The sequence below is a fragment of the Protopterus annectens genome, chromosome 6.part0, assembly GCF_019279795.1.
Source record: "Protopterus annectens isolate FY-2018-M chromosome 6.part0, PAN1.0, whole genome shotgun sequence".
Taxonomy (NCBI): domain Eukaryota; kingdom Metazoa; phylum Chordata; order Ceratodontiformes; family Protopteridae; genus Protopterus; species Protopterus annectens.
Window position 1 is genome coordinate 328,796,150 of NC_056737.1, and position 14,806 is coordinate 328,810,955.

Consider the following 14,806-nt stretch of genomic DNA (forward strand, 5'->3'; position numbering starts at 1 on the left):
CATGCATCAGTTTGCTGCAAGCTACTCTTTATCTTTTGTGTCTGGCTAGGTAAAACATTTCACTGCACTGCTCAGCCTCGAGTAAAATTTGTATGGGGGTACAGACGTTGTATTGCCAGGGCTACATGCAAAATATGTAGCAGCAGAAACAAGTCCAACACTTGGATTTTTGTGGTAGTTCTAGCAATGAGATTTTCTTTAAAAAATAACTGCTTATAAAGTTTCTCAGTTGTGACATTAAGTCAATTGAACAGTCTTCTGTAATGATCAGACTGCATAAATACAGAGGCATCAAACGGATTCAAGGCACCCGAAGCAAGATAATTTTCTTTTGAGACCTTCACTCAAGTTTGAAATTCAGGGCTAATGCATTAGTTTTCAGTCAACTTACCTTACAGACAGACAATTACACAACCCCCTTCTAGCTCCAAAAAGATTCTGAGTCCTTCTCAAGAACTTTCAAAATACCTCAATCAGTAAGTGCTCCTGTATTTTACTTAGAATTTCCATCTATTATGGACATTTCCCCGAAGGGTGCAGAACCCACTTATGATTTTTAAGCTATGTAGTGGGTTTTCTGTACCTTATAAATGGCCTTTTGTCAAGAAATATTTATTCATCAATTCCAGTATATAATTTGTATATTGTTAGAAGGCATGTTATTGGTCTATAGTTTTTAGGATGGGTTGCAGGTTCACTCTTAAGGAGGTGTAAAGTTTTTTTTCTGTTAATCAAGTTAGTGTCTGTTCAGGATGTGCATATAGGTAATTCTGATTCAGGGCTAAATCTGTTTGTAAATATGTTAATACCTTCAACAGGAAGTTAGGTACTGCATGTGGACCTGGGATTTTCAGGTTAGGAACTTTTCTTAATTTTGTCTCAATTTCACTGGCTGTTACTTCTTCTCATTTTATAGTTTATACATTAGAGCTCATTAATATTTCTTTTAATTCTTCTGAGAATGAAAAATAAGGCTTTTCTTCCTATTCTGCCCTCCACGTCTCTCCATGTAGCATCTTCATATGTTTCTCTGCTAGGCTACAGTCAGTGCTGGCCATTGACAGATTAATATTAAAGCAATGAATGTAACCAGTAGTGCTAAGCAACAGGAGGACCATTTCTAAATATGATTACTTCTATATCACTCTTTGTCCAGACAACAGCCCAAGCCAAAACTCCAGGGTGTAAACCAGTGCTCAGTAAAATCCTGCCAAGGCATTTGCCATGGTAAGGCATCAGTCATGCTGCCAGTGTGTCTTGCATCCTTCTGTTCCATGTCACAATGGAACAGTATTACAATGGGGGACATTTCCACTAATTTAAATTATAGTATACAACTCATTTGGTCTCCTGAATCTCCAAAGTGATAAAGGCTATGACCATATAACTTAGTTATCTATTATTCTTTTTTTTTCAGATGTTATTTTTATTAAAATTGTCAGTGTGTAATGGAAACAAAAAGCAAATCAGCCTATCAGGTAGCTGAAATGTAACAGGAAATCTTAACAAAATAGAAAAGAAAGCAGCATCTTCCTCAAGTATAGTAATTGGATGTGATACAAAAATTGAGCCCCATCTTAGGGCAGCTGTGTGGTTATATTTTATAACTTTTTTACCCTAATAGCTTTTCCACCCTCCACACCCGCCAAAATAAAAATCAGCCACCCCTGTCTTAGGCTTTAAGCCCATTCATTCTCTACAGGGAGATCTACTTGCACTGCGTAAGAGCAGACTGGGGGGGGCTGTCATCCAGGAAGCTATGGAAGAGTTTATATTCCTCTCAGTCAAGGGAGAGTGTCCTTGTTCTAAAGCCTGGGGGTCTGGCTTCAACCCCTCCAGACTGAGACCATCCTTCCAGGATGGACCCAAACTGTCCCCAGGCTAAGGAACTACATGGCACATTTCCCTTCTTACCAGCCCATATAAATCAGGAGGCAAGCTATGGGAGTGCTTTTTAGTTAGTTCCTAACATGACCCACCCCTGTTGGATCACTGGCCCTCATGTCAACATGAGGGCCTCCTGTCCTCACTTCTACTCAAACATATTCCCACACATGCAAGGAGAGCTACCTTTACTGGCTTGGGAGTGCAAAGTCCATGTCCCTGGTTGCAGGCTGTGTCTGTGTTGCCCTGTAAATCTGCATTTTCTGGTTGCAAGTATACTGCTCAACCTGTTAGTGCAAGAAATTAGGACAAAGTTTAAAATAATAGAGGACAAAGGCCCCAAATGGGATAGATTTGAAATATTGCTCTTATAAACTTAGGAAGTTGCTAGAGAAACAAGATTTGTGCTAGCATATTTTCTTCTGAATTATATGAAGTCTGAAACTTAAATGTATGTCATAATTTAGTGACTTCAGTCCTCAGTTATTTGCCAGAGAAAACTACAGTGTTTATGAAGACTAGACAAAATACATGAGGCAAAAATGTGGACAGTTGAGAGGTATGGTGGCAAGTAACTAACTGGACCACCACTGTCTCAACCAGGATGGGAAAAGCTGGCAGCAACTGCTCATTCCTACTCACTCGCACTGGGTTCCTCCAGCACCCAAGTCACTCTTTAAACTCTAGTCATCCGGGTCATAGTCAGGGCTTTATTCTTTTATACCATTCAGCTGGGGTATTTTATAACTTTTAACATCAAAATCCCCTTGGTCACTTACGATACAAGGGACATTTTTCTTATTTTCCCACTGACTATTAGAGATAGGGGTAAAAACTGGGTGTCCTACAAGCATATGAGTCCCAAGCACTCCAAGAAAACTGTATTGAAGACAGGGACTGGAGCATCTTGTAGCATGTGTAGGCTGCTGCTTACAATCGAACTTGAATAAGGCAAGCAGCTGGGAAGGGAGTGGGAGTGTAGATTAGGATAGCAATTGGGAAGGGGTTTACATTTAGAGAATGGGAAGGGAATTTTAAGGTTAGGGAGTGGGAATGGGGTTTTAGGGTTGGTGAGTGAGGACTCTGGTTAGGATCTGGGTGACAGTTTTAGGGTTAGCGTTAGGGCTATGGTAGGGTTATACAGTTTTATAGGGTCAGTTGTTGGGAGGGCTAAGTAGGTGTGGGACACCAGGGAAGTGTGGTTATGAGCATTTGCTTTATCAAGGAAGTGACAGGGAGCAAATGTGTTGTGAGCTAACATGAGCACTTGTAGTAGGACCTGTAAAAAACGCAGAATGCAAATACGTCAAATGTCAGAGTTAGCTTTGGAAACTGAATGAAAATGGTACCCATGTAACTGTTAATGAGCTTCATCCTGTTGTTCAGTGTTTAATTCCCACAGCCTCTATTAGCCTGCTGTGTGATTCTAAGCAAGTCACTTAACCAGGCAGTACTCATGGCCTGAGTCTGACAGTGGTTCATGTAGCTCAGTACTCTACCTCTGGTAACGAATACAAATAAAGATATCTACATCATGTGTCAGAGATGTACGACAACCAGAAAATGTTCTGCTGCTTTACAACTGTATTTTTCAAACTTTATTTTATTTTATTGACAGGTAATATCACAGCAAGGCTGTCTCTCTTTCATAGGGTGACCAGGTGATATCTATACTTACAGACAGCTTCATTGTGTAGGTATATTGCAAACTGTTTAAGGCAGCCAGCTCTGTTAGCATAAATGAAAAGATCCAAGTTTGATTAGGATCTCTGGAAACTGCTGGAGATGGTGAGAGAAAGATGGATAAAAAAATGTTACAATACCTGACAGAAACAAGGTGACACACACAGAATCTACCCTGAGACATGTGCGTGCACACCAAGCCATTTACTAGAAGTTTTTATTGATGGTCTGAACAAGCATACATCTGCATGGGGACGTCATAGTGGCTTCCATGGTGAAATGGGTAACATGTCATCAACCTAGGGGATTGTTGTGGCATTACTAAGAAAAACCTTTGTGTATGTCTAGATGACATGTCGTGTGTTTGGCTCTTGCCCAAACAGGAATGAATGGACAGGTTGGGAAACAGAAAAGCTGATGGTTGGCAGTGTGTGTGTGTTGGGGTGGGGTCGGGGTGAAGGGAGTATATAGGAGAAAATAATGTATGAAGACCAATTCTAACAGTAACAAACTTCTAGATTAATATGTAGTCTACATTCAGGAACTTTAAATTTGAAGTATTCTTTCTGTTCTGCCACAAAGTTTACTACAACACCCACACTGCAATGTAAACAGCCCTGTCTATTCACTACAAAGAGTTTTTCTTCTAATATATTTACTATATGTGCTGTGTCTGTCCAGCTTTTTATAAAGTTACAAGGTGTTTTGACTTTGTGCATTACAGATACCACTGTCTTATAGGATTCTTTACCATACCTTTGGGTCTGTTAGTTTTATTCCCTCTAGGTGTAGGATATTTGTTGGGGTCCAGTTGTGAGCAAATTCACAGTTGGTCAAAAAAAAAAAAAAAAAGATCATGGCAAGGGGGGCCACTTTCCTTTCCCCAGGAAGCCATTAGCCGTGTTTGATTATATAAGTAAATGCGGTGTGAGGGACTCCACAGAAAAAATTAGGTTGAATTCTGCATCTTAGACTCCTCCCTGGATTAGATATCAGATTCTTTTGCTGTTTGTCACACACAGGTTGGTAGCATCATAGACAGGAGCTTTCCCTCTGCATCAATGGACAGACACCAGCATAACTTGTCCAACACATACTGTTAGTATCCAGTTTGTTTCCTCCAATATCTCCCGCACACTTCTAGCACTCTGCATGAAGAACACATTTGTCAAGTGATGTTCTCAATGAAAAAACATTTTTTTAAATGACATTGAGCCACTTAACTAACCAAGTGTTTTTGTGAGGGGTCCCCCTTACACATGTAAAGCAGGTGGCTGCACATCCTGTACCCTGTATTTTGTATAAGCAATGCCACAGTGACTACATTTCAGAAAAATGGAGAATTCCCTCCCGGAGCAGACTCCAGAATGTGCTTCATTTGTAAATTAATGTACAAGTGGTTATTCCACAGATTAATGTATCCTCTAGTAGCAGTAAAACTACTATGTAGTCTGTATATCGACCATGATAATTTCTAGTATGTTTACCTAAAATTTACACAATGTCAGAAATGTATTCAGACCATCTTGGTAAAATTACAGCAGTCCTTTTTGTAAGTATAGGACAAAACAAATGTTTGCCTCCCATGGAAAGATTTCATGTCCCTTTGTGAAATCACTTTTCATGCTAGACACAAAACATTTCAGCTGCTTGTATTTGTGAAGCTGCACTGTAGAATGATTTGTCATGACAGACGTGCTGCAAATCACTGTTATAAACCAAAGTTTAATCTGATACATTTAGCATTGTATCTTTAGAAATATTTTATACTTTTACCCCAGACTTCACATAACCATGTGTGTGTGCTCATATGCTTACTTCGTGAAGTTATGTTCTCCATAAGTCAGGAAGGATTTCAGTATGTGTATTCATGACTTAGAACTGTAAACAGAGTATGCTGATGTTTTGGATCTGAATGGTTGTAAATTGCCTATATTTCAAGTATGTATTTTATTGTAAATATAGATAGTCTTTTATCATAAAACTGAATATAACTGTCATTTCTTCAAAGGGCCTCAGTAGTATGATTGTCATATTTCACTTCACAGCAGTGTTCTTTTGGACATGCATGTGAAATTTCACTTTCACTTCATAAATTCTCATTCTGAGTTAGGGATTTTTATGTCTTTGGGTGGTTATGTAGAGGTCATGGCTTGTGTGCCTACTCCATTGGCAGTTAATTTTAATGTTTTCTTCTGACATAAAAATAAGGTGAGCTTAGACTGCAGTAGCAGACTGCTGTAAACACACCATATGCAGAACACTTTGTGTGTGTTTATTGGTTGGTTAGCAGTACTTTTAGTTAAGAAAACTTTAGTTTATCTTTTGGCTGTACTACCTTCTCCCAGACTTGCTGTTTATTCCCCAATGTGGGAAAGAACAGGATCACTTCCTGGACAGGCAAGAGCCATATGGCCCATTCATTCCTGGCCAGGGATAAAGCCTAATCAGCCCATTATTCCCAGGTGGCAAGGGCAAGCGATAGGGAGTGGTCCACTGCATGTGATTTGTGGGTGTTCCATGTTCCCCAGCCTGGGCCTATCCTGTCTCCTTGGCAACCGGTAGATACTTATTGCTGCTGCTCAGGGTATTAGACTTGCCTCAACACATCTGTCAGCTGTGTATGTGTAGCCTGCAGCCACTATGACCTAATTCAGATACAATCTGATATGCACCCCCCGCCAAGATAGGGAAGCTAGTGTTGGCCACCTACTCCCATTATCCCTATCTGGCCCTTCCAGTGCCAAATCTAAAGCACAGTCAGGGCTTTGTCACTCTGTGTGTACCACAGGGTTGCAAAAATAAGTTTAAAATAACGCATGCTGATTGACTACTCCAAGTTGCCTTTGTCACTGCGACCACTATTGAGACTGATGAAATTCTGCAAGAACAGTTTGGCTTTTTTAACAAATGACTTCACATGGCTGAGAAAAAAATATACTGCATGTGTTCCAATTGTAGTTTGCTAATATCTAAAAAAGAATTACCAATCATCGACCTGGGTATCAGTACCACTTGAAGATTTTTAATGCAGTTTCCTTAAACTATAATAAAGGAAATAGTATACTGCCATTCTTTAAGCTCCCACTTAATGACAGGGGGTGTGTGCCTTGTCTTTAGTGTCAAGGATTCCCATTGCATACATTCAGGAGTGCCTAATCTACCATTGGCTCCTGCCAGAAATATAGAATCCTATCATTCTGTTTATACCATTGTTTCCCTGACTCCTACCAACCGAACGCGATATACTAAGAACAAAATAATGTAAGTAGTCTACACGAATTGAATCATAGGTTCATAGGTTCATAGGTAGGTACTAGGCTATTGGCCCTAGGGCCTATATAAGCCTAGCCAAAGGTACCATGGCTTTCGCCACCCAAGAAAATTATTTTCCTGTGCCACTGTCGAGCAGAGCCACAGAAGTGATCCCCGGGGTGAATTTCCTATCTCCCATCTAATCATCTAGATTTTTCTTGAAGAGCGCTAATGAGGAGCTTTGTTTGATATAGATAGGTAGTTTGTTCCAGAGTATGGGAAGTCTCTGGGACAGGAATCTATCCCTCCAGCATGTTCTGTTTATTGTGGTGACAAGGTTTAGGTCCCTAGACCGTGTAGCTTGTAGGGATTGGGATTTCTTTAAGTGGAGCATGTCTAAAAGCTCTGGGTTTGACATAGCTTTGTGTGTTAGGCAGAGATCGCCTCTGAGTAGGCGATATGCAACGGAGTAAAGCTGCAGTTTTTTGAGACGGTCTGCATAGGGCATCTGTTTGAGGCCGGTAATCCTCTTTGTGAGGGGTTTCTGTGGCCTTTCCAGTTGTTGTAGATGTCTTGTGAGGTACATACCAAAAGGGGCATTGTACCCTTAATGGGTCTAATGAGTGACAAGTACAGGGGAACAATGACCTCTTCTTTCCTGGATGAGAAGCCTTTTTTGATGAGGTGTGCCATGTAGAAGGATTTCCTGACTACTGTGGCGATGTGATTATCAAATGAGAGACTACTGCCCACCTGTGTCCCAAGGTCTCTTATCACACTTTCAGTGTTAAGTAGACTACCGCCTATGTGGTAGTTCATGGGTACTGAGTTTTTACCAAAAGGGATGACAATGCACTTTTTGGCATTGAGCTTGAGGCCATGGCTTTGACACCAGGCATCTGTCTCAGCGAGGCCCTTTTGCAGGATGTCCACATCTTTTGGAGTTTTGATTATGGCTCCTAGTTTGCAGTCATCTGCGAACTTCATTAGCCAAAGACCTTCTGTGTTGGCCTGTACTTCAGAGAAGTAGATACCAAAAAGGAGAGGACTCAGGACTGAACCCTGTGGTACTCCACTTGTCACTGGTCTGAAGTTGGATTTGGAGTCTGCTACTTTCAAACTGTGAGTTCTGTCAGTGAGCCAGTTGGCAACCCATCTTGTGACATAGGAATTTATACCTAGTTTAGTGAGTTTATCTATAATTCCAGAGTGGGGGATGGTGTTGAAAGCCTTGGCGTGATCCAGATAGGCTGTGTGAACCACCTTACCCTCATCTACAGCTTTGGTGACTGCTTCAAAGAAGCCTAGTAGGTTTACGAGACATGATCTGCCTTTTACAAACCCAAACTGGGTGGGGTCCTGAGTTTGGAGATTACCAATGTCATTGTTTATAAGTTCCATGATGATACGTTCCATAGCCGTGCAGACCAGGCTCGTTAGGCTAATGGGGCGGTAGTTTCTGGGGTCTGTGGTGGCCCTTTGTGGAGTGGGATAACTGTCGCTGTGCACCATTCAGTGGGCACATAGCCTGAGGTGAGACTATGACTGAACATGGTACTTAGGTGGGGTGCCAGTTCATTCTGTAGTTCATGTAGAACACAGCCTGGGATGTTGTTAGGTCCCATGGATTCTGTGTTCTTGGCTTTGGATAGTGTGTTTTTTACCTGTGCAGCCGTGATTACAGGAACTTTGCATTCTTCTGGTATAGAGATGGGCCCTTTAGGGGATGACAGGGGGGGTAAAGTTAGCACTGAACCTATCTGCCAGGATGTTGGCAATATCATTTGCTTCTGTATATTTAGTGCCATTGTGCTGTAACTCAGAGCAGATCTGAGTGTTGCCATTGAGATTCTTGACATAGCTATAGAATGCTTTGTGGTTGTCTTTAGAGTCAGTGGCGATTTTGTTTTCATAACTAGCTTTGGAGGATTTTATGTGGGATCGCAGCTTCTTACTGAGGCTGACCAGGAAGTTTCTCCAATCATGAGATTTTACTCTTTTTTGCAACAGTTTCTTTCTTCTGTTGTAGAGTTTGTTTATGGCAGGGGACCACCAGATTGGCTTCCTTTTTTTGGAGGATAGCATCTTGGTTCTGTTAGGAATTGCACGATCCTTGAACTCGTGTAAGTGCTTATAAAGTGCATTTGTGTAGGATTCAGCAGTCATACCTCTATTGTCCGTCAGCATGGGTGTCGTGACGTTTGCCACTTCTGTCTTAAGAAGCGTGAAGTTGGCTTTGGAGAAATTTTTTACTGTGGTTTCCCTAATGGGGGGTAGGGATGTGGATGTCTAGGGTGATTAGCTTGTGATCGGATCTGACCAATGAGGAATTGACCTCTGGTGTGGAGCACCGGTTGCTCATGTTGGTAATAACCAGGTCTAGGATATTGCTGCCCCTGGTGGGGGTGTGGATAAGTTGATCCATGGCATTGGAATTTATGAATTCCAGAAAACGTTGAGCACAAGAGTTGCTACATGAGTAGTTTTCCCAGTTAATGGTAGGGTAGTTGAAATCGCCCATTATTAGGGTGTTAGGTTGTACCTTAATATTTTCCAGTGTATTAAGAAATGAGGAGTGGGAATCCTGGGGCATGGTGGGGGATCTGTAGCAAGCTACAATTTGGATTGCAGTCTTGCCCAGAGTTAGTTGCACTTGGATAATCTCGGATGCATTATGCTGAGCAACTAGCCTGGAGGTGTGGATATCCTTAATGAATATGGACACGCCTCCGCCTTTAGTGTTTCAGTCCAGGTTAGGTGGCCGAAAGATGTGGTATGAATTATAGCCTGGTAATGCAGGGGTACTCTCTGGAGCCTTGAACCAGGTCTCTGTCACTGCACAGATGTCGATGTTCTCCATTTTAAGGAGTGCCTCGAGTGAGTGCATTTTGAGGTTTAGACTTCTAGCATTGAGTAGCAATACTCTCAGATTCTTCTTGCCTGTACCTGTTAGGGTGGTGAATTTGTCATTTGAACCTTGCCTAAAAAAGGCACTATAGGGGTGGCTAGAGCCTTAGCCAGTATCCGGAATCCCAGGGGCGACAGGTGCAGGCCATCTTTGGCAAAGCATCGTGGTTTGTCGATCATGTCATCCCAGGCAGACAGATACTGGATCCCCTTAGAATGACACCAGAAGCTTAGCCAATTGTTGAAGTCAATCATTTTGTCCTTGTACTGTGGTATCATTCTGGGTGATGGCAGGATGCTACTCAGGGCTAGGGTCATACCTGCCTGGGCTACAAGATCGGACAGCTCCTCCATGTCCCTTTTCATGTAGTCCAAGGAGGTACATCTCAGGTCATTCACACCAACATGGACAATGACAGAGTCATATTTGTACTTTTTCTGGAGTGACATGAGTGCATGCGTTATGTGGCGAATCCTGGCACCCAACAGGCAGCTGACAGTAACTTTCTCCTTGTTTAGCCTGGTGAGTGGAACATCAGTGTGCCTGACTATAGAGTCACCTATGACTAGAGTGTTGCGTACGTTGTTATGCCTTATGGGCTGTGGTTGAGTGGCACTCTGAGTTTGTGGGCTATGTGTCATTTGGGTTGTGTTGGGGGGTGGAGTTTGCTTGTGTTTCTGCTTTGGAGGTCCCTGTTGCTTGGGCAGGTTTTTACTGAGAGCCTCCGCGAATGTAGGTGTGTGTTTTGTGTTTCTATGTGTGTGTTTTGGTGGTGGAGGTTTTGAGGGACTATGTGCTGAGTGTGGTGTGGTGCAAGTGTTTACCTTCTCCTCTTGATAGTCTAGTCCAGTCTTGGGTGAAGAGAGCTTTGCTTCCAGTTTGGCTATATAAGTGCATCTCTCACAGGTTGTAGTGTTGGGTGGTAGGAGGAGAGGGCTGTCCGTGTACATGAGGCAATTACTGCATTGCCCCAAGATGCCCAGATTCATCAGGTAGACAGGAGAAAACACCGGGAGCTGACCCTTAGACATGCCTGGATAGGTGCTTATTTGTTAAGTACTAGAAACTGTTTTCCTCAAGACAGTGAGGAAAGTTGAGTGCTGTAGTAATTTGTAGCTTACTTAGTGCTTACAATAAGTTCTGAACAAGTGCTGAGTTCAAAGAAACAGACTTGAGTGCTGAAACAAAAAACTGGCTAGTTCTAAGAAACAAAATTAAGCTAGAAGTCTTACCTCCAACACAGAAAGGCTTGGGGGCCTAGAAGCCTACAAATAGTCCTGGACACAGCAATTGTATATCCAGACTAGGGTTTTCTGGTTTGATGTTTTTCTATAGGTGTTTCAGCAGCTGCCTGAAAGCAATGTGCCAGAATTTGAAAAGCTTGTAAAAACATGGAGTAACTTTGCTGTCTTCTATAAAATCCATACATATTTTCATGAAAAGCTCACAAATATTTTTTATACTTAATAGGTTCGAGAAACTGTGACGAAGGGTTTGGAAAACATAGGAGGTAAGAATGACAAAGCTTAATATTCTAGAAGTATAGCAGAACTTATTGATTTTCCTGTTTGAAGACTGGACAGTGTCCTCAGCAGTGTTTGGTACTGAATTCTCATAGCCATTCACCATGTTTCCAGTTGTGGTGATTTAGATTTTGTGATGTAGTTGTGTGGTAACTGGCAGGGAAGATTAGACTAACCTGGTAGCTTTTTGGTGGGGAATAGATTCATGCTGTGGAATCACTCACTATGTTTCAGTTTCTGAAAAGCAAATGTCTGTGTGGTGTGTAAACTGCTAAGTGTCATGGGAACTGATTACAGCCAAAGACATTGATAGGAAATTGCGTGAAGGAAAGAGAGCAGAGAAGGAGAGAAATGTGACCAAAATTTCACAAAGAGGTCTGCAGGGGTTTAAGGAAATGCTGTTTTACAAAAAAGGGCAGTGCGACCATGGAGCAATTAGCAAGAAAACATGATTGCAGGAAGGTATTTGTATAAGCACCCAGATCAATAGCTTAGAAATTAAGGTGCAGGTTTATCAACTGGTAGATCTGGGGGCGAAACCTGGTTAAAGCACAACTGGGCAGCAGCATTATCTTTGCAGAAGAAATGCCTGGCATTCTTTCATAATATGCCTCTATGGGGCCTACCCATACTGTTACCATAAGTCGATTTTGACTGGAGGACATCTAACTTACTGTTTACTTATATGTGTAAGTTAGCAATAATGCCTGACACGGTGTGGGTTACAAAGAAATAATAGAGCACCCAGAGGTGTTGTGAATCCCTCTGGGTGGTCTTCTCTTCTACACTAGCAGACTACTGTGTTATTTCATTTGCTCAGCACAGAAACCTCTAAAGCCACAGCAGGATACAAATTATCATATCAAAATGTTTTCCAACCAAGCCTGACTGAACCAAAGTATCACTTTATTTTACTTGGGTGCAACCCCCCACACACACACACACACACACACACTCCACTTACAGGAGACTTTGCCTCTTGCAGCCCTTTAGTTAATACAACTAATTCTGAGGTCACATGTGTCAATATATATGCTGGTTATGTACTGGTTCATCAGAATTTTGGAACATTGAAACTTCTATTAATATCCTTGAGCTGGCAGCACAAAGTACTGCCCTTTGGCCCTTCCTCTGCTTCCAAGGTATTTACTAAGATGACAGGTATGGGGGCAAGGGTTTTGTAGCAGTTAGACATCCTTGGTTTCCCTTTTGAAGGTAACCGCTTGTTGGTGGATCCCTCACATACGTTTCTAGTGCTGGCTTTGGCCTAGACACTCTCATGCCCTTACTACCTGAGCAGCATCATCTTTGCTTCCATTGCAGCACAGCTAATTCGTTGGGAGCAGTGCTTGATATTGTCAGTTTCTGTTCTTTGCCATACTCTAACTAGACAAGGATACAGAAATCTGGATTTAAGGGCTGACAATACATATGTTCATTCTAAGTGTTTGCTGTTGTACTTGCATTAGCTTACAACAAAAATATTTTCAGTGTTGTTGACCATCTCTGTTTGCATCCTGCAGGGGAGTAAGTGCTACCATGACCTGCTGAACTAGAAATTGACACACAGTACCAGACCCTGCTGTTCTGTAATTTAAACTGTTTCATCTTTCATGCTGAAGATGGGTTTCCCCTTTTATGCTTTTCCCTGATGCCCACCCGCATACAGGGTGGAGTTTGCAGAGTTGTGATCTGTTTAGCTATAGGACCAATGGAGCCCACATAAAAGCATTTCCTGCATCAAGTTCATGGGAGAATTACATCACACTGCAAATGACAGCAGACACAGATCATAGGAAAATAAGCATAATGCACTTTGACTCGTAAACAAAACATAAATCAAAACTTACATAACCATAGTTCCTCTCTTTAGCCCCCAGTGTTAGGTAGGTAGTTCTACTGCCACTACCTTTAACTTTTATGTGTTATCTCAAAAGTCACAGTATGGTGGAGAAGGAGCTGGAGAACTTAATTGACAGATCTCACACTGCAGAAAGATTACCATCTCTGCTCAAGAGTTAGGTTACCGTGCTAGCAACAATCTAGTCACTGAACTTGAGGTTGTTCTCACAGGTAATTATTTTTTCTTGGGTCTGTAGCCTCAATAGGCATTAATAAATCCTAATCTCTGTTGGAAAGAGACAGCCAGTCAGTGTTATGAGACCTTCAGAGATGCTCTGAATGTGGCTGTAGGCAACAACATATACTCTCCAATGCCCAAGTTTCCTCCTTGATGTCTGGCTAGCTTTGGATATAGCGTGATGATCTCCCAAAAATAAGGATACCTAGATTTCAACCAATTCACAATGATGATATGGTATCAAAGTTCAGCTCCTGTCATCAAGAAACTGTGTTGTGGGAAGGAGACACCTTTTCAGTACATCGGGAAGGAAATCTTTGAGTGTCTTGTCCGGACTTCTCACCTTCTCGTGAAGTTTCATGCAGTATTGCCAACATTCATGTACTTGATTTTTGGTGTCGCGTATGAGCCTGGTTTGGGGCCTTTTACATGGTGATCAAAAATTTTGGGGTCAGCCCGGTTCTATTTACCTCTTTTGCAAGAGCCAAAATGTTGTGTGTCCCTGAGAAAATGAAGGCCTGATATTTTTTTCAAGAACCATAATGCGGGCTTCAGAAAGAAGTACTCGGGTATTCCAATCACTAAGTAAGACCCTGTCAGGGATAAGTATATGTGCATATCCATTCTTTTTTTAACACCTTTATTGAATTACATACATTTATATAAAAGAAAATACACAATGTTGATATGTTCACAGTTATCAACATTATACATCACATCTATTCTTTTATACAATTATCATCAATACATTACATAAATTGATCAGTTCCTGCCTTTCATTAAACATCACTCCTCCTACAAAACATTATTCTGCATATACTGTTCCCACAATTTCCATTTTTCCATGTAATTTGCTCCTATCCTTTTCTAAAGACCCCACTTCCATTTCTTTTATCTCTTTTACAATATTCACTACTTCAAACACTGTAGGGTTAGACTTTGAATTATATTTTCTAGTAATTGCATTTTTGACAGCCACTAGTATTAAACTTAACAAGATCTTACCATGTCTAGGCAATTTAGATCTTGTATCTCAGCTCATAAAAATCATTTCATTTGTTACACCTATTTGCTCACCCAGTATTTCTGACACAGTGTTATGTAAGGAATTTTAAAGTCTACAAATTATTACACTCCCGAAACATATGCCTCCAGTTACCTCCCTCTTCCCTGCTACACCTCCAGCGTTTGCCATCTACCTGAGGAAAAATTCTTTGGAGTCTGCATGGGGTATAAAAATGCCTACACAAACATTTTCAATAAAAAAATCCTAAACCTTCTAGACTTTGTTACATATTTGGGAGCCATACATATGTCTTCCCATTGTTTCCTTATAAATTGCTTATACAGCCTCTCTTCCCAATCTTCTAACCTCCTCTAATTGCTCCCTATACATATCATGCAATATTTTATATGACCTACTAATTATCCCTTTAACAGCAACTTCTATTCTAGACATAACTAAAAACTCTA